The sequence below is a fragment of the Myotis yumanensis genome, unplaced genomic scaffold (assembly GCF_028538775.1).
Source record: "Myotis yumanensis isolate MYYU_CA2020_CCGP unplaced genomic scaffold, mMyoYum1.0.hap1 SCAF_3, whole genome shotgun sequence".
NCBI lineage: Eukaryota > Metazoa > Chordata > Mammalia > Chiroptera > Vespertilionidae > Myotis > Myotis yumanensis.
This window is the reverse complement of record NW_027223754.1, coordinates 180,414,402-180,435,197: the sequence shown is the minus strand read 5'-3', so window position 1 is coordinate 180,435,197 and position 20,796 is coordinate 180,414,402. Positions and strand designations below refer to the sequence as shown.

The window sequence follows — 20,796 nt, the reverse complement described above, 5'->3', positions numbered from 1 at the left end:
TCATCACTGTCATTCAAGTCAGCTGTCCTTGGACTGGGTACTCCACGGTCGGTCAGTTGTTTGTGTCATCGGCCCTGGTGGAAAGGCTGCTAAATGCATAGAGACACGCAGAGTTACAGAATACACTGCTCTGGCTCTTCTCCTCGGTGGACTGCGAACTGCCATCTGGCTCATCATAGCTCTGGACGGAGGGTGAGACTTCCCTGTTCCTGCTTAGTTTGTGAACATGAGTTTGGGAAGTCTCTCATCATAACCATAGGGAACACATGGATGTCAGTGTTGAGTGATAAGGGTAGCCAGTTGGTCTAGAAGAGTGTCAGAAAGAGGATACGTTGGCAGGATGTAGAACTTGCCGACTCTCCTAGTATCACAAAGCTTCCCAGAAGCACACATCAAAGTGCTTTTGGATTCCGTCTCTGGAAAGGCCAAAAGGAAATGTGTGCAGAAACAAAACAACATTTTGTGTTTGTGTGTGTGTGTGTGTGTGTGTGTGTGTGTGTGTGTGGTGGAGGGGGTGGGTGTGGGTTCGTTTCGCCTTTGGGAGGTGACCCAAAGTGGAAGATACCATCCCTACAGCACTAGAGTGGGACAGTGGGGCTTATATGCTTTTGCCCCAACTGGGTGTTTCAGAGGCCATGGGGGAGTAGGGGAAGGCTACAGAGCCCAGGAGCCCTGTAGACACCACCGGAGGAGTTGTGCTGTGAAGGGTGATGACCCTTTGAAGGGAGACCACGGACCATGTCATTAAGGCCTCTGCCGCACCCTGCACGCACAGGGAAAATTGGAGTGGGTCTGCTCCCTCCCCGCTCGCCTGCTTAGTTCCCCGTGGACAACACCGGCTGTCACTCTGTGCCTGTCCGGGGTGCTGAGCTTCTAGGGATGCTGGGTAAAATGGCCAAACCTTGGGATCGCGCCCAAAAGGTTTGGAAATCAATTCGGGTGCCCCTGGAGACGCTGGCGTAGCACCCCCTCAGGGCAAGTGTGGGTCACCGCACCGATGCAGTCAAGGTCTTTGCGGTCGCTCCCCGGGTGTTCCTGGCCATTGGGTTTGGTCTCCTGTCTCATCAGAGCCTAAGAGACCACGTGAAGGAAAGACGCCTCCGCCTCCGCGGGTGCCAGACCGCTCGGTGACACAAAGCACTGTGGGAAGGAAAAGAGACGTAGACTTTTCGGAGACAAGAAGGATTTGTGGATTTTATCTTTATTTGTGCAAGTTAAAACAGGTTCATGATCAGGGTAATAAAACAGAACAAAACACGGGCTCAAGGTCAGGATTCACAATCACGCACAGTCTCAGGTCTCCCGCTCTCCCTGCGTCCTTCTGGGAAGAGGGTCAGCAATGAAAGGGTTGGCGTGGTGTCATCTCCCCAAGGGCAGCGGGAAGAAGCCGCCATGTCCCAGCCACCACCACCCGGCTCCCTGGGAAAGCAGGGTCCAGCCTCGGAAGGGAGAGCCTGTCCTCTTACCCAGTAGCTCTCCACCCGAGGGTGCGGGCTCCTTCCTGGCAGGTGGTCTTCTTCACCCGCCTCGGCTCACCCAGCCAGCTCCATGTCTGCAGGTGCCTTGCAAGAGTGGCGGCCCACGTGGGGCAGTTTTGAGGAAAACGGGATCCGTCCTGGGTGAATGAATGGTCGCAGAGCAAGGGAGACAGAGGCGCTGCAGCGCCCGCAGTCCCGGCCCCAGGAAGGCTGCGCCCTGGGCCCCAGGCATGCGTCCTAGGGGAACAGGACATCTCTGGGCTTGACATTGGGCACTTTGCCCTTGGTGCTCAAGCTGCGCACGGCCTCCCTGAGATGCGGGGGTTGCAGGGGCGGCGTTCGCTCCCTCCTCAACCCCCCCACCCCCACCCCAGCTATGGCACACCTCCGTCCAGGGCCTCTTCTACCACCTCCCCGATGAAGACCTTGGCCAGCCCGGGCCTTGCGATGAGCGCATTCTGCTCTGTTTCCATCCGGCCCCAGCAGGTCCAGGGGTTCCCAAAGGTATGGAAGGAGTCGGCAAGGAAGGAATGACACGGAAACGGTGTTCAGGTGATGAGCAGAGAAGCCAGGTTCTCCAGCCAGGTTCCATAGACAGGTTGTGTGGCCAGGTTGTCCAGGCCCAGCTGAACGCACTGACTTGCTGGTGCTTTAGCTGGTGCCGTCCTCGAGTTGTAAGCATGCAGCTGGGCATCCAGCTCCTCCGCAGAGATCTGCTGCCTTGAACTCCGGCCAGTGCCCCTGCCTCTGCCCCGGCTGCCTCCGCGGGCGCCTCTGTGGGTGCTGCCACCGAAGCCTCCAGATCCTCGGTTCCTAGTCCTCGCACCTCTGTTGACATTGGGTCCAGGCCTGTGCTGCGTGTATGCCTGTGGGGTGACGAGCAGGATGTTTATGGGTCGGTCATCCAAGGGGACGCCATGGTACCGCTGCATGGCTGTCAGGGCGTCTGCCTTCCACTCAAAGTGCACGTGGGCCGTTCCACCTCTCAACCGGAGGTTGTAGTTCAATTCCTGTTCAGGGCACATGCCCTGGTTGCAGGCTTAATCCCCAATGTGAGCATGCGGGAGGCAGCTGATCAATGATTCTCTCTCATCATTGATGTTTCTATCTCTCTCTTCCTCTCCCCCCCTTCCTTTCTGAAATCAATAAAGTATATATTTTTTTAAAATGCTAGAAACATCAAACATTGTCAAACGACAGCGGAAAGGCTGGGGAGAGTATTTTTTTGGGGGGGGGGGATGGTAGGAGAGCAACCAAAGGACTTGTGTGCATGCATATAAGCAAAACCAATGGATGCAAGACACTGTTGGGGGGGTGGGGGGAGATTGGGCGGGCAGTGAGGACATGTGCCAGGGGGTAGTGGAGGTGGGGGGAAGGACAATGGAGAAAAAAAAGAACATATGTACTAGTATTGGTAATACTTTAAACAATAAAATAAAAAACAATAATAACATGAATAAATAAATAAATAATGCTTTTTGAGTTTCAGAAAATTAATCCCAGTTTACTTATCCCAGCAATCTATTGTAGGTAGTAGATAAGCACATGTTGGAAAAAAAATTTCCGGAAGATATACATACTGATGTCTCCCTCTTATGACCTACATCAGTGATGGCAAACCTTTTGAACTCGGCGTGTCAGCATTTATAAAATCCCTACTTAACTCTGGTGCCGTGTCACATATAGAAATTTTTTGATATTTGCAACCAGAGTGAAACAAAGACTTATATTTTTGATATTTATTTTATATATTTAAATGCCATTTAACAACGAAAAATCAACCAAAAAAATGAGTTCGCCTGTCACCTTTGACATGTGCGCCATAGCTTCGCCATCACTGACCCACATGGTGCTGCTACGTGCTAGGCATCAGGATCATTTTGCCCTGACAACAGGTTCACACCCAGCTGCTGGTTTTCAGTAGAAGTCCTTGTCTGAGGAACTTTCTGTCTCCTATAACATGCAAAGCTCAGCCTGTTGATCTGCACGTATAGAGAAGCCTAGGTTTTATATGGTGTTTGATTTATTATTCAACTCCCTGTGCTAGTTACTTTGTGAATAGTTTTATAGGGGAAAAGTCCTGGTGAATAAGTGATTCCATTTTGTGTGTCATAAAAACAAGAAAGTGAATGCAATGTTTATGTAGCACAACCTTAACACTAGTTCTTATCTGCCAGGGAAGAATACTAAGTACATGTTGATCTTGTAAACATAATAGGGCTGTATTTCAAAGTATTTATGACTGCACATTTGGGAAGAATGGCATACCTCTTCTATTTAAAAACACTAGTATGTGTTATTTTAGTGTGTACTATGGAAACATGAACCACTCAAGGTTTGTGTGTGTGTTTTTTTTAACTTTCTTGTTACTTGTATTTTGTTTTTAATATATTTTTTATTGATTTCAGAGAAAAAGGTGCGGACAGAGTTGGAAAGGAGGGAATGACGGGGAGACAGCGTTCAGTTGATGAGCAGCATAGCCAGGTTCTCCAGCCAGGCAGGTTCCGTCGCCAGATTGCCAGGGCCTAGCTGCACGCACGGACTTGCTGGTGCCTTAGCTGGTGTCCATCATCTCGTTGTAAGCGTCCAGCTGGGCATCCAGCTCCTCCGCAGAGATCTGCTGCCTGGAACTCCGGCCGGTGCCCCTGCCTCTGCCCCGGCTGCCTCTGCGGGCGCCTCTGCGGGTGCCGCCACCGAAGCCTCCAGATCCTCGGTTCCTAGTCCTCCCGCCTCTGTTGACACTGGGTCCCGGCCTGCGCTGCGTGTCTCCCTGTGAGGTGACCAGCTGGATGTTCATGGGGCGGCCGTCCAAGGAGACGCCGTGGTACCGCTGCATGGCTGTCAGGGCGTCTGCCTTCCGCTCAAAGTGCACGTGGGCCGATCCCAGGCTGCGGCCAGAGCGGTCGTAGTGCACGCCGGCCTTCTTCAGGGTCCCGCAGTCCGCAAACAGCTCCTGGATGTCCGCGTCGGACACTCCGAAGTCCAGGTTGGACACCAGCAGTTTGCCTCGCGTCTCCAGGCCGGCGCCCGCGCGGAAGCCGCGATCTAAAAGGTCGTGTTGCCACCTGTCGGGAAGCTGTCTGGGCCGGCTGTAGGGCGCAGGCCGGTTCCTGCCTCGGCCGCCTGCCGCGCCGCCGCCTTGGCCGAGGGCCGCCCGGTTTCGGTTCCAGATGGGCCCGCCGCCCCGGCTCATTCGGGCTGCGGCCTGCGCTCCACAGCCACCTCGGCCTCCCTGGGAGCCGGCCCGGCCTGGGCCCCAGCCCCTGCCACAGCCGCGGCTGCGGCCGTCCCGCTGGCTCCGGTTCTGCTGAATGATGTCATCCAGAGACATGTCCACTTGGTCGGCCATGGCGGGCGCAGAATATGCCTTGGCTTGATTCCGAGTGTCAGAACCTTGGTCTCTCACTTTGGGAGCGGGGGTCCCAGGCGAGCAGTGGTCGCTTGGCTTCAGGAACAGCGTGGCAAGAGAGCACTGTGGTCCGGGCGGGGCTGGCTGAGCTGTGAGGTGCCTGGTTGAGATCGCAGTCGTTTTGGACCTTCCCTGCACAGAGTTGGCTCTGCGACTGTAGGAAGGCGGCTCTGCCACTCCAGTTTCTGTCTTGATTCTCCTGCTACATCTGTATTTATACCACTTGATTTTAATCCTATCCATTCTATTCCAAAGGTTAGGGCGTTTGTTATCTCCATTCCAAGGTCACTACTCCATTGTTCTGTTAAGCTACAAAGGAGTAACTGAAGAAGATTATCCTAAGTAAAGCTTATGTGGCATAAGGGTGATTGTTCCTAGTTAATGTGATTAAATATCCACCTGGTACTTAGTTAAGGGGTTTTACTGATTATTTTGTTCCTTAGACCTGTGAATCCCTAACTCCAGGGAAAAATCCCCACCTGGGGAAACAACCTTTCTAGGAGAGATGACCTTGGTTAAAACACATAGCGCTAAGAAAGGAAGCAAACATATTGAGAACAGTATGCCATATACGCCAGGACCCTTGAAACCTGCGACACCCTTGAGGAGGAGGGGCCGCAGGGCCTGTCACTGACCCTCGTACCCACCCCCTCTCCATCTACCACATGGATATGGTCTCTGGAGGGTGCGTTTCAGGAAGAGAAGCGTTGGGAAAGTAGAAGGCGGCAGTTGCTCCTTCTGAAGAGGAATCCCCAAGTGAGGACTGGACCTCGAGATTCTGTTTCTCTCATCACTGTCATTCAAGTCAGCTGTCCTTGGACTGGGTACTCCATGGTCGGTCGGTTGTTCGAGTCATCGGCCCTGGTGGAAAGGCTGCTAAATGCATAGAGACACGCAGAGTTACAGAATACACTGCTCTGGCTCTTCTCCTCGGTGGACTGCGAACTGCCATCTGGCTCATCATAGCTCTGGACGGAGGGTGAGACTTCCCTGTTCCTGCTTAGTTTGTGAACATGAGTTTGGAAGTCTCTCATCATCGCCATTGGGAACACATGGGTCAGTGTGGAGTGGTAACGGTAGCCATTTGGTCAAGAAGAGTGTCAAATAGATGATATGTTGGCAAGAAGTAGAACTTGCCGACTCTCCTAGTATCACAAAGCTTCCTAGAAACACACACCAACGGGCTTTTGGATTCCGTCTCTGGAAAGGCCAAATGGAAATGGGCAGAGAAATAAAACAACATTTTGTGTTTGTTTGTGGTATGTCTGTGTGTGTGTGTGTGTGTGTGTGAGTGTGTGTGTGGTGTGTGTGTTTGTGAGAGTGTGTGTGTGTGTGTGTGTGAGTATGTGTGTGTGTGGTGTGTGTGTGTGTGTGTGTGTGTGTGAGTATGTGTGTGTGTGGTGTGTGTGTGTGTGTGTGTGTGAGGTGGAGGGGGTGGGTGTGGGGTCGTTTCGCCTTTGGGAGGTGACCCAAAGGGGAAGATACCATCCCTTCAGCACTAGAGTGGGACAGTGGGGCTTATATGCTTTTGCCCCAACTGGGTGTCTCAGAGGCCAGGGAGGGGAGCCTAGCAGAGCGCAGGAGCCCTGTAGATACCACCGGAGGAGTTGTGCTGTGAAGGGTGATGACCCTTTGAAGGGAAACCATGGACCTTGTCATGAAGGGCTCTGCCGCACCCTGCATGCACAGGGAAAATTGGAATGGGTCTGTTCCCTCCCCATAAGCCTGCTTAGTTCCCCGTGGACAACACCGGCTGTCACTCTGTGATTTTAAAAAGGATTTTAAAAAGATTTCCAGGTGATTCTAATGTGTAGCCAAGGTTGAGAACCACTGCTCTAAACAGACTTGACCACTGTGGGCAAAGACCTGCAGCTGAGAGGGGACAGGTTCTGGGTGTCTAGGTCCAGAGCATAGAAGGCCTCCTGGGGGATCAGTGGGTCTGGAAGCCTGTGTGCTGGGTCAGAGACACCCCTGCCTTCCACCCTCCTGCCCTGCACATAGACATGCCTGGACTGGGGTGAGGAGGATAAAGAGAACTAGAGGGAAGGAACACTGAGTGTTTGTTGGCGGCCATGTAAAAAGGACTGTGACCCTCCCCTCCCACTGAGTCACTCCCTAAGGCAGCAGGAGACGTAGGGTCTGAGAGCAGCCACACAGCTTTGTGGCCATGACCAAGGCACCAAGATGATGTCCATGCAACGGGGCTGAGGAGGTGTCAGAGGACCTCACCCCAGAAAGCCCAATAGCTCTTTGTGTGAGAGAGAGAAGGTGGCAGGGAGGGAGGGAGAGAGCAAATTGGACTCAAGAGGCCTCAAGGCCCAGATGAGGAGAATATACCAGGGGTCGGCATGGACTTGAGCTCTGAGGTGAGGGTCAGGTGAGGGTCAAGGGCATTGGGTGGGGGCCAGTCCAGACAGAAGACTGAGGTCCACTTGTTCTTGACCCTGCTCGGTTCTTTGGCACCTCTGCCTGAGATATAAACTGTCTGACATGGAAGTACAACTCCAGAGAAGGGGGTGGGGAACCTAAGTTAAATAATATTTTGTTTTTGTTATTTCACTTGGCAGAATGGGGGCTGAAGTTGAAGTTATGTTTGGTTACTAAACAATAAAGAAAGCAACGTTTCTTGCATACCCGACTATGTGGCCTGAGTTTGCTGCTGCCTATAAACTGAGAAAAAGTTGTAAAATGAAGTATTAATCTCTAGGGTTTAGGTCAGACCAAGGGGTAGTGCCACTCAGCCAGAAGCTGGCTCATGGCTGGCCAGTGCAGAGGTGGTGGCAGGAGCCTCTCCCACCTCCATGGCAGCACTAAGAATGTCTAACTAACAGTTTAGGCCCGATCCCTTGGGGCCTAAGCCTTTAGTCAGACATTCCCCGAGGGCTCCCTGGCTACCAGAAGGATGTCTGACTGCAAGCTTAGGCCTGATCTCCCGGGGAGTGGGCCTAAGTCAACAGGTGGACATCCCCCAAGGGGTCCTGGACTGTGAATGGGCACAGGCCGGGCTGAGGGACACCCCCCCCACACACACCGAGTGCTCAAATTTTGTGCACCGGGCCTCTAGTGTAATTATATATGTGTTTTCCGATGGTCTTAGGTGACTCCTTTGAAAGGGTAGTTCAAACCCCAAAAGGGTCATGACCCACAGGTTGAGAACCACTGCTCAAAACACTCTCAATTAATGCAACTACATTCCTCCAGTTGCTCAGGCTAAAATCTTTAAGTAATTCTTAATTCTTCTGTTACTCTAATACCCTACATTTGGTCTGCCAGCATGTACCATCTCATCTAACAGTATCTATCTATCTACTTATTTTTTTATCTACCTACTATAGGCCTTGTGCACCGGTGGGGTCCCTCGCCTTGGCCTGTGGGACTTGGGCCAAAACTGGCTCTGCAACATCCCCCAGGGATCCCGGATTTCGAGAAGGCACAGGCCTGGCTGAGGGACCCCACTCGTGTACAATCGGGGCCAGGGAGGGACCGAGGGAGGGCTCCAGGGTGTGTCTGGCCCATCTTGCCCAGTTCCTATTGGCTGGACCCCAGCAGCAAGCTAACCTACTGATCAGAGTAGAGCATCTGCCCCCTGGTGGTTGCATCATAGTGACTGGTCAAACGGTCTAATGAATGGTCAGACACTTAGCATATTAGGTTTTTATTATATAGGATTATTGATCCATCTAGTATCTCTGTACCTATTTATAACTCTTTGTCATCATTTCTTCTCCTGGATTATTGCTATAAATGTCTAACTAATCCCACGGTTTCTATCCTTGACTCCTTCAGTTTATTCATTTTTCAGAGCTTGTATCTGTTCTCCTTAAAAATCATCCAATAGCTTCCCATCTCACTCAGAGTAAAAGCCAACGTCTTTTTATAACCCTAAGATCCTACATAGTTATTTATCCCCCATTTATGCTCTGATTTTATTTCCTACTACTTGGTGATAACTATTGTTAAAAATAGTTATTACTTTATTCTAAATATTTCCACATCATCAAAAGTAGAGAGTTCTGTACACAGATCACAGATAAAATACTAGAATTGTGGACTTCTACAAAAATGGAGATTTTTAATATATATCTATATCTATATCTATATCTTTATCTATATATATCTATATCTATATCTTTATCTATCTATCTATATATATATTTCAGAGAGGAAAGAAGAGGGAGTGAGGGATAGAAACATCAATGATAAAAGAGAATCATCAGTCAGCTGCCTCCTGCATTACACCAAACTGGGGATTGAGCCAGCAACCTTGGCATGTGCCCTGACCAGGAATTGAACTGTGACCTCCTAGTTCACGAGTGGATGCTCAACCACTGATCCATGCCAGCCGGGCAAAAATTGGTGATTTTTTTAACTGTAGAAATTTCCCAGTGACTTTTCAAATTTATGATATGAAATATTACTCATGATATACTATTTGAGTACTTGATAGTTACAAATCACAGGCTTATTAATGATTTCTGGGTCATCAAATTTCAACCTGCTACCAGCAGAGGGTGCTACTGATCCACATTTTCATACCTATGTGTTAAAAGAGTGTTTTGCTGAACTAAGGGGCAGATTTCAATACTGTAAATGACATTATCTTACAAATCTACTTTTATAATACTAAATCAACTACCAAAACATAATTACTTGAGTTTTTAATACCTCTTATTTTTTCATTTGTTTAAATTGATAATATTGTACATTAATACAGTACAAAAATATAGATAGAAGTAAATAAATCTCTCTTCTACTCCTGTTCTTAGTCCCCCAGTTTCTCTTTTCCAGGTTACCATTGTCTCTACTTTCCTCTGTATTTATATGTGTGTTTGTTTTGCTTTGGTTTATACTATATCTTTTAAAAAATATTTTTAATTGATTTCTAGAGAAAGAGGGGGAGAGAGAGAGAGAGAGACATTGATGTGAGAGCTTCCTCCTGCATGCCTCCTACCAGGGATAAAGCCTACAGCCCAGGCATGTGCCCTGACTGGGATCAAACCAGCAACCTCTTCATGCACAGGACTACACCCAACCAAAGGAGCAACACCAGCCAGGGCTATACTAATGTTTTAAATCACAAATGGTATAAGTACTATTCTTCACCTTAGGGTTGATTGACAACTTGACCACATAATTTTGGAATTCCATATTAGCCTTAAAGAACATTTCTTTGAAACAGCTGTATTTTATTCCAGTGTGTGAATGAACTGTAATTTATATAACCAGTTCCCTATTGAAGGATGCAAAGGTTGTTTTTCATATTTTTCAATATTTTTACATCATCCAAGCATACTATATTTCACATCCATTCCAAGCATACTACAATAAATATATTTTACATGTATCTTTGTAAATATGTGCAATATATCTGGAGAGTCATTTCCTAGAGAAAAACAGGTAGCCATCAGGAAAATATTAAAGGTAGAGTCCTATCTCCCTATAAGCCAAATAAGCATCAAATCATAAAAATACTAGAAAATAACATGGGGGAATGTTTTTATAATTTTGGAATCAGGAAAGCCTTTCTATGCCTACCACAAACTCAGAGGTCACACAGAGAAAATTCAAATTTGACTGTATTTTTTAAAAGTCTGCATGAAAAAAAGCCAACAAAAAATAAAAATGACAAACTGTAAAAATGCATATTTAACACATGAAATACAAAAAAACTAAATTTCTTAATATATAAAGAGCCTTTGTAAATTAATAAAATCAAACTCCTATTAAAAAACTGACCAAGAATCCAACCAAATAGAGCACACAAATGGAAATACAAATAGCTTTAGACATATGAAACCATATTCATAAGAAGAGAAATGTAAATTAAAATGATGAGATGCCATCCAAACTTCACCTATCAGATTGGCAAAGATCAACACATTGTGTTGATGGGAGTGTGGGGAGCCAAGCCATCTCACAGATTGTTGGTGAGATGATAAATTGATACAAACAGTATGGAAACAAAGTTGGCAATAGCTATCCAAAGTTTTAAAGGAAACCTTGTGGAGTTGTGGTTTTGTTTTTTTTTATATTTTATTGATTTTTTACAGAGAGGAAGGGAGAGAGATAGAGAGTTAGAAACATCGATGAGAGAGAAACATCAATCAGCTGCCTCCTGCACTTCTCCCACTGGGGATGTGCCTGCAACCAAGGTACATGCCCTTGACCGGAATCAAACCTGGGACCCTTCAGTCCGAAGGCCGACGCTCTATCCACTGAGCCAAACCAGTTTTGGCCATGGAGTTGTTTTTTGTTGCTGTTGTTGTTGTTTTACTTTTAGTCAAATCTCTTTTGGCCTTAGCTGCATGCATTCAACTAGAAGAAAAGGCTAAGAGTTTAAAAATAATAACAAAATAACTTAAGGGCAGTATTGTGCCCTTTGAGTAATGTAGATGACAACTGTATTGAGCTATGGAAATTAACATGACAACTGAAAGAATCTCTGAGATCAGGAAATGGGTGGCACATTATTTAAAAGGAGGACTGAAAAGAGTTTCATTCATGAAGGTGCGGGCAGGGTTATAGGAAATAATAAAAAGTGGGGGCAGGCATCCTGGCTTTAGGGAGACATTACCATCCCAGCAAGGGCCAGGGGAGGGAAGAAGTGCAGAACCAAGTGAGGACCGTCACGAGACAGGAGCTGAGGAAAAGCCTGAGCCACTGTCAGACAGGCCTGGAGGATGGAAGCCAGGAGAATGCATAGCTCAGGCCCTGGCCCTCCTGCCCACCTATTCTCTGTTGGTGCCTCTTCCTGGCCAAGTTCAATGGGAAATCAAAGGGCAGGAGGGGAGGGGCAGAGGGAGGCTGTCAATGGGGGGTCAGTAGACCTTGCTTTATTTCCAGAGGGGAGATCTGGAAGGGCAACAGGTGATTTTCATTCAGAGATACATACCTTGGTGATATCTTCAGAGCCTTGCTTTATTTTAAACTCCCTCCAAAACTATGTTGCCAATTTTCCTTCCTCAGTATTCACTTCTTGTTCTTCCTTTTCAGAATGAAGCCCATAGATCACTAGAATTCCCAATCCCTTTCTTTCTGGGACAATATCTTTATGAAATTGGCTTCTTGAAGACACTGCCTTTGCTTATTAAAATTTGATTAACAGAAAGCAATTTAAAGGCAACGATTTCTAGACTATAAGAGCACTAGAGAGTACCTCATAAGAAATAGTGCATCTTACACAGAGCAGATTTTAAAAAAAAGTGTTATGTTTGGGCCCACCTATACTAAAGGAGGGCTCCACCGTCTGGTTTTCTTCTCATAGTGCCCCTCTCCACCTCCAATCTACTCTTGGTTAGACGAAATGGTCTCTTGGACCAACCAGAGATGAATCCCAGAGATCTAGCTACTGGCTAATGTCTAACAACATCACAGATTGCATTAGAGAGAAGGGGCTGTGTCATACATATATATGCTATTTACATGGCATGATTTGATTTCATTGAAAGGTTATTTTGAAGACTAGGGAGGGAGTCTCTCAGAGGCTCTCTGATTATAACAAGACAGACAGCTGCTTTCAGGTCTGGCAACATAAGGGCTCCTTCTGGTCAATGTGCCTTAAGGGGAAAGGACTTGCCAAGTGAACATGCTGTTACCATCTCTACCTACAGTATATCCAAAAGCCAAAGCCCCATCTTGGGTTTCTTTTAGTGATGTCTGCATGTTATCCCACATTAACAAAGCCTTAACAGAGCCTGTGTGGGGGTGGAGAAACTGTCTCAGCGGAGACTGAACCTTTCTGGCTTACATACTTTATTAATTACTAGGGGCCTGGTGCACGAATTTGTGCATGGGTGGGGTTCCTTGGCCTGGCTGATGATCGAGGGTCTGATCGGTGCTGGCTGATCAGGAGGAAGGACCACAGGAGGTTGGCTGTGGGAGCGCACTGACCACCAGGGGGCAGCTCCTGCACTGAGCGTCTGCCCCCTGGTAGTCACTATTGTCATAGCAACCAGTCCTATGGTGGTAACAGTTGCTTAGGCTTTTATATACATAGATTATTATTTATGTTGCTGTTGTTAATCCTCACCTTGGGATATTTTTTCCATTGCTTTTAGAGAGAGTGGAAGAGAAGGAGGGAGGGTGAGAGAGAGAAACATGGATGTAAGAGAGACACATCTATCAGCTGCCTCCTGCACTTGCCCCCAGCACTTGCCAGGACAGGTGCAAGGAGTGGGGATATGTGCCCTTGACCAGGAATCAAACCTGAGACCCTTTGGTGCACAATACAATGCTCCAACCACTGAGCCACATTGGCCAGGGTGAGACTGAACCTTTCTGGCTGCCTGCCTGGGGCAGGTACCAGAGGAACCCACACTCATGAGTGCTGTTCCCAGCAGAGAAGCTGAAGAAGGTGTTCTGTTAGAACAGCAATTTTCAACCTTTTTCATCTCATGGCACACAAACTAGTTACTAAAATCCTACAGCACACCAAAAGATATATGTTCTGTTGATCTGACAAAAAAAAAAAGGTATAATTTTGATTCATTCACACATGACAGCTATTGTTGTGTTGGCTGTTGTCATTTCTTTTATTTGATAATCTAAGGAAGAAAAGGTCAGTGCCCCTGACCAAATAGTCAGGTATTGTATGTTTTACATTTTTTTGTGGCACACCCTAGAGTGGCATGGCACACGGTTGAAAATTGCTGTGTTAGAATAAGCACGAGGCAATCAATCAGTGAATAATGAAATAACATCTTTATTCAGTTCATTGCAGAGCCATTGATATTTATTCAGGTCATTCCTTTCACTGCTCTGAGAAACATCAGGTGTGAGGCATTTAGTTGGAAGAGGAAGTAAGAGTATAATTTACCAGACAGGTGACATAGTCTAGTGGATTCAGAACTTGAATATTATTTCTGGCTACCCCGCCGGCTTCCTTTATGACTAGGAGGGAAATCTCCCTGGGTGTTGCTAGTTTCGATATCTGTGTAGTGATAGAAAGATCACAAGTATGGATGTGACATTTCACTTGATGGGAAATCGAACAGAGCAAGACTAATGTGAGGAGTGAGTTAGCTGGTTATCTCTTGCTGGGCTTTAAGACGACATCAAATATCTGAGTAAGTCAAAGGCGTTTCAGAAAGTGCGCCATGCATGTGTGATCTCGTTTCATTCCTGCAATAACCCAGGAGTCCTTCATGAGATTGATGCAATTTTGCTGGTGGAGAAACTGAGGCACAGGGAGTTAAGTTGTCTAAGGTCACAAACTGGTGAGGGCAGAGCTGGGATTTTAAGTCAGGTTATTTCAATCCAGAGCCCAACTTTTAACTATGACAGTCCTTCCCTCTCACTTGGTGACAGAAACGATGACCCACAGGCATAGGATCAGATAGAAGAGATCTGCTGAGCGCCCTAGAAGGAGCGGGGGAGACGGAAACCTGGGGAGAAGTAGGAAAGCACCGAAGCGGGGGTCTGTGAAGCGCGTGATTAGGGACCGGCGTGGTGCGGCTGAAGAAGCCCCTTGCGTAGGAAGTAAAACTGCCAGTTGGAGACAGAATTTCAGTTCCAGTTACGATGCTTTGGGCGGTGTGTTTACAACCCTGATCCTCGTGTGCTTTTTTGTTTGTTTTGGGGTAGGTTTTATTTTGTTCTGTTTTTAAAACGTTTGTCCCAGCTGAACATATTTTCATGGAACGGGAAATGGAATTATAGAAAATTTGATTCATTTCTGAATCCGTATGCTACCGATCTAAACATGTATACACATATATTTACTTTATTTTATTACTACTCCACAACCTCCCAACTATCTCCAGGTTTCATCACTGTTCACCTCGTGCTGCCAAAACCACAAGTTGCATGCCACCCCACCTCCCAGGTTTGTCCAAGCCTCTAGCTTCCAAAATATTTCATTACTGAAAGCCCAGCTTGTGTCCCATCTATTTTTAAAGGCTTCGCAACCCACACTGAGCTCATTCTGTTCTGACTTCCCATGGAGCTTAATGTCCCACTCATGTGCTTCTTTATACAATTTATATATCTTGTCTCCCAGACCAGCCATGGTCCCATAAAAGACAATGATTAACAGCATTAATGTTTTAGAAACCACGCAGCACCTGGCCCAATAGAAATGTCTGACGTTTAACTTAAGAAGTGTCTTTTTCTTCATCCCAATTAAAGAGTACATTCTGAATGATCTTTAGTTCATTGTGATCGACTTGGTGGGAGCGCCCCCAAATGGCATGGATGCACCCAAAGAGGTCGCCCTCATTCCTCCCACGTGTCTTCCCTCACACCCGTCTTCTCATGATCTTGGCTAAAACCAAAGAGGCAGGTGTAGCTCATCAGCGGCTTCCCTGTTCTCCAGCCTCGGCCTTTCACCTCACTCCACATAACCCTGCGGAAGCTAGCTCCACCCACACCACCTGATCCCCGGGGCCTTCATTCCCGATTCCCAGTTCTCCGAAGGTGGTTCTTGGAGTGCTGGTGAAGTGAAAATAAGGTGGTAAGTTTTCCCCCCAAGGAAGTAAATTTTGGTGGGTCATTTATGGTGGAACAAGTCCTGCCCTAAACAGGGAAAAGCAATCCCAGATGTAGCCTCTCCATTGTCTCCTCACCCCAAACCCAAGCTTAACATGCTTGTGGCAAGTGAGACCAACCTCCCCTATCAGTCTATATTCCAAGTTCATTGGAATCTTGAAACAAATCTAGGAATAAAACCTAAACACTGAGAAAACTGGGGAAGAGATGGGTGGCTGGAAGTGATGAAGCTAGGTTTCCCCAGAAATGTCGCTTTCACCACAGGCAAATCCCAGAGTTGTTTTCAAAGGGGCTTTAGATGCTTAAAGTCTTTTTTTTTTTTTTTTATATTTTATTGATTTTTTACAGAGAGGAAAGGAGAGGGATAGAGAGTTAGAAACATCGATGAGAGAGAAACATCGATCAGCTGCCTCCTGCACATCTCCTACTGGGGATGTGCCCGCAACCCAGGTACATGCCCTTGACCGGAATCGAACCCGGGACCCCTCGGTCCTCAGGCCAACGCTCTATCCACCGAGCCAAACCGGTTTCGGCGATGCTTAAAGTCTTGAACTGTCATTTTCAGCCTTGATTGTTTGGAATGTGTGTTAGTGGGAACTGGTCATGTGGTTCTGTAGACGGTAAGAATCTGGAAGCACCTCAGTGCTTTGAGTCAAAGGTTTTCTCCTGGTTTCTGAGAAGAAAAGCAGACTTCACAGAATAAGAACTGAAACAGAAGGACACTGTCAGTTTTCAGAGGCATGTGTGTGACTGTGCTATTTAAGGAATTGTTCCAATGTGAGATGTTTATAATACGTTGGGTGTGACCCAGCCAAGGAGCTTAATATAACAAGGTGAAGGGAATGGTGGGAGGAGAGGGTTTCACTCTATACCAGCTTGCATTTATTAGTAATCAAACAGGGTTGCAGATGGCAGCCTCGCTGGGCATTGCTAAATCTAGAATTTGTGGTTTGCAAATCATTTTTTAACAGCTGCTATCATCTATCCTACAGAAGGCAGGAAAAAGTAAGTGTTATTAGTTTATCACATTAAATTCAAGTCACAAAGAGACTGAAGAGGGTGTACTTTGGCAAATGTAAAACTTACTGGCTAAGTAGAAAGCCATGCTCTGCTCCCCCTCTGGGTTAGCTAAAGATAAGTTTCTTGGGAACATCTCAGTGAACAGATGTTCCTTCTTATGTCTTGATGAAGAGTTTGCTGGCACTTAATTGCTAGCAACGGGCTCTTTTGGCAAGGAATCCCTTGGTTCCCTATGTACATATACAGGCATACCTGGTTTTCTTATGCTTTGCCTCATTGCACTTCAAGAATGTTGTGTTTTTTACAAATTAAAGGCAAAACCCACCACCAGCAAAAAGATTATGACTTACTTTGTTGTGGTGGCATGGAACTGAACCCACAATATCTCCAAGGTATGCCTGTGCCCAGATATATATTTAATTTTTTACATACATTGATTAAGGGTTTGCCTTAATTAAACTACCAAGTGGAATTCATTTAGGTGAAAGTTTTGCCTGGATTTCATAATTAAGTATTGAATGATTGCTAAAATAAACTATCTAATTTAAAGTTTGTCAGTTCAATGTTTAAGAAACAACTATTAGTAAAGGGAGAGCATTGTAAATGGCTGGAAAAGAAAGATGATAACATTGTTAGCATAACTTTTTTTCTTAGTCCGAGTTAGATTCATGCTTTCTAAAGATCTTTTTGAATCTGCTGACTTTTTCAAGGATTCTATTTTTTCTATCTTTGTCTATATCATATGTCTTTCTTTGCAAAGAAATTCAGCTGTTTTCTTAGTGATTGAAGGATATGGATATTGAAAAACACAATGATCTTAGGTTTGTCTGTAAATTCCTAAAAGAATATGAAATACTGTCTATACTGTATACACATGGTGAATTTATTCTAACCTATTGACTATTTCTGTAAGTTTCAAAGAGTGCAAAATTCTTAGAGGTTAATGCTGAACGCTGCAGTTACATCACAGTTGGAAATTGGATATGCAATGAGTAGCCTAACTTTAGATAAGAAACAATCACACTTGTTTTACACTGCCATGCACCAGAGACTTTTAATTATTGCTTTGCGGCTTTTAGTATTGCATTATAGTTTTATATCAAGGCGGTGGTTGGAAATTATTGATTCAAGAGCTTTTACTACAATAACAAGGCAATTCAGGCAATAATAATAACAACAAGACTCAGATTGTAGAAATTAGGATGAGGCATAGTTCGATCAGTAGGAGAAATAATATTAAGTAGGTGAAATAATTGGTTTGGATAATCTCTAACATTATTTTATATTACATTTAGCTGACTGGAATCCAGATGAGATTTATGGCTCTACTTTTTAATTTTCTGTTTATAACCATGGATTTAGCAAACAATCTGTATAGCACAGTGCATGACACATAATAGATGCCCCCCAATTTTTTTGTCTTCACTGCCAAACTAGAATAACCCCCTATTATATGTTCTCATAGTCCCTGGCACCTTTCTTTTCCAGTGTGTAATTATTTATCTGGGGGTTTTAGGATTGCTAGATTTAGATAACAAAATATATATAAAGATACACAGTGAAATTCTAATTTCAGATGAACAACAAATTTTTCCATATAAGTTTTTCCTATGCAACGTTTGTGACATATGTCTGATAAAAGGATAACCATTGTTTATTTGAAATTCAAATTTTATTGGGCACCCTGGATTTAATCTGGTGATCCTGCTGACTTTCTTGCTCATATCTGCATCTCCCAGAGAATGCAAGTTTTAGGAGAGCATTTGCTCACCATTGTATCTCCAGTATCTGCATAGGGTTTTGCACTCTTTAGATGCTAAATAAGTATTGGTTGAATGCCTAGAGGGATGAATGATATGGAGTCCACTAAGATTCAAGAACTTAAAAACAAGAATCCTTGCCATTGGGGTTTCTACAAGTGTACCATCTCTATATAGTAACTGTTCAATCAACTAACATGGATAAATCAGGAGGAAATTCCTTTAAAAGAGAGACTCCAAGCAACTGATTCTGCTGGTACAATTAAGTTTCAGTGTTTAATTTCCAGTTCGTATTTTTTCAAAGATAGTTATTGCACAAATCAAGGTAGACTTGTATTTTTAAGTGCTAGGCTGATTGCAGCTAATCTAAAACTAAAACTAAAACTAAAACTAAAACTAAAAAAGAGGTTTGGACAGGACAGACAGGAGATGTTTCCAGGCCATATATGGAGAACGTAGCACAAATTTTGAAATCTTTATCATCACATTGTACTTATTAAAGTCCCACAAATGTTCTGCTCTATATTAGAAAAAGCAAAACAAGTGAATCTTGTCAAGTTCTGTTAGCTCATGAAGAGTTCGTGTCTTAAGTGTACTCTTCATAAGGTTTAGTTAAACTGTGGAGCAGGTTCACTTAGGTGAGTTATGGAAATTCAGAAAACAGATAATAGGAGAAAAAATGCCTTGGAAAATCAAATAGAAATGTGTGTCTTAAATGCTAGGAACGTTTTTTTAAAATTATCTTTATTGTTGAGAGTATTACAGATGTCCCCTTCCCTTCCTTCTCCCATTTACTCTCTCCACCCTACTCCCACCCTAGGCTTCACTGCAATATTGTCTGTGCATGTATATATACATGGTTATATATACACGAGCCTATAAGTTTTTGGTTAATCTCTTCCTGTTCCCCACCCCTTCCCTCTGAGATTTGTCAGTCTGTTCCATGCTTCTTGGTTTCTGGATCTATTTTGGTCATTAGATTCCACATATAAGTGAGATCATGTGATACGTGCCTTTCTCTGATTGGCTTATTTCCTTTAGCATAATACTCTCTAGGTTCCTCTCAAAGGGCAAGAGATCCTTCTGATCAGTCACAAAGGCTCATAAAGCAAGGTCTTTCATTGTGACTTGAACATCACATTAATGTTCAACAAAGAGGGTAGACAGGATCTAGGATTCTGAGGTTCTGATTCCAAGGCTTCTGTTATCTCTATGCCCAACCTGTGCTTCAGTTCTCTGGCACCACATTTAGAACAGGACAGACACTTAACCAGTCTTTTATAGGGCTCTTCACTGGACAGGGAAAGTCAGGTGGCTTCTGTTATGTCACCACCATAGTCAGCCATATGTTTGGAAAATGTTGTATTCACAGGTGGATTCTCTTCTATTGTTGCCACTACTTCACTTCCCACCTGCCTGTTGAGCAATGAGCAGCTCCTGGATGTCCAGGGGAAATTCTGCTTAGTGGAGAGTCAACACTCACTACAGCTGGGGGACAAGTCCACCAGCCTGGTAGTTGCATGATATAGAATTGAGGGTTATCAATTATGCCAATATTGCATTGAGTATCTAGAAAGAATCATCACTTTTGAATGCAAACATTAAAAATGTTTTTGAGAAAACAACATGTATACACATTTGAAGCAATCCAAAAATAGAAGACAAAATTCAATTAAATGACAATATACATACGCGGACAGAGCAGAAAGAGTTGAGTCCAATGAGATACTGCTTCTAGGATTTGAATAGAGGAAGGTATTTTAGACTCGGCACTGAAAGATAACATTGGAATACATAGAAAGAAGGGTATTGTCAAGTGATAACAAAAAGGTTCAAAGTGATTATTAAATAGTAAAGAATTCTGTTGGTGGAAATTTTATTGGCTGGAACTGATGGCCATCATGTTGAAGTAAAACAAAAGCATATTAAGAGGACTTTGAATGCCTTCTTCTTCCCAGTCCAAGTACCTTCTCCAATTATAGTTCTTTTAAAAATCCTATAGCTTTTGTTCATTTTCAATTAGGGATTTTTTCCCTAAATTTCTGAGTAGAAATTTTTGTTAAGGTCCTAAAAAATCATAACTTTCAAACTCATTGCAACTATTCAAACTATTGTAACTCTTTGCCTAGAGTAACTTAGGTTTTATCAGTTTAGACAAAATTTTGGACTTATTTTCAAATTCCTTAAGTACTGTCTCATAAGTTCTTATCTTATTAAGGTATAATTGACATACAACATGAATTAGTTTCAAGTGTGCAACATAGTGATTTGCCATTTGTTTACATTGCAAAGCTCTTCACAATATGTCTGGTTGCATCTGTCACCTTACAAAGTCTACACAATAACATTAACTATTTTCCCTATGCTGTACATTACATTCCCATCACTTATTTATTTTATAACTCAAAGTCTGAACTTCTTAATTCCCTTCACCCATTTTGGCCCCTACGCCCTCTCTCCTCTGGCAACCACCAATGCGTTCTCTGTATCTGTGATTCTGGATTTTGAGCAGTCATTTGTTTAAGATCATATGTCCTGCTGTTAAATAAAATTATGCTAGAGTCAGACACCCTTTGGCTCAAATATCAAAGATGTGACCATTATCAAGTTACTTTATCTTGTAGAGCCTTAGTTATATTATCTG

At 44.7% G+C, this 20,796-nt stretch overlaps 1 pseudogene; it reads right to left on the bottom strand.

Annotated features, from left to right (window-relative positions):
- Positions 1-4,032: 4,032 nt before the first annotated feature.
- Positions 4,033-4,833, bottom strand: LOC139005614 (THO complex subunit 4 pseudogene; annotated as a pseudogene).
- Positions 4,834-20,796: the final 15,963 nt, after the last annotated feature.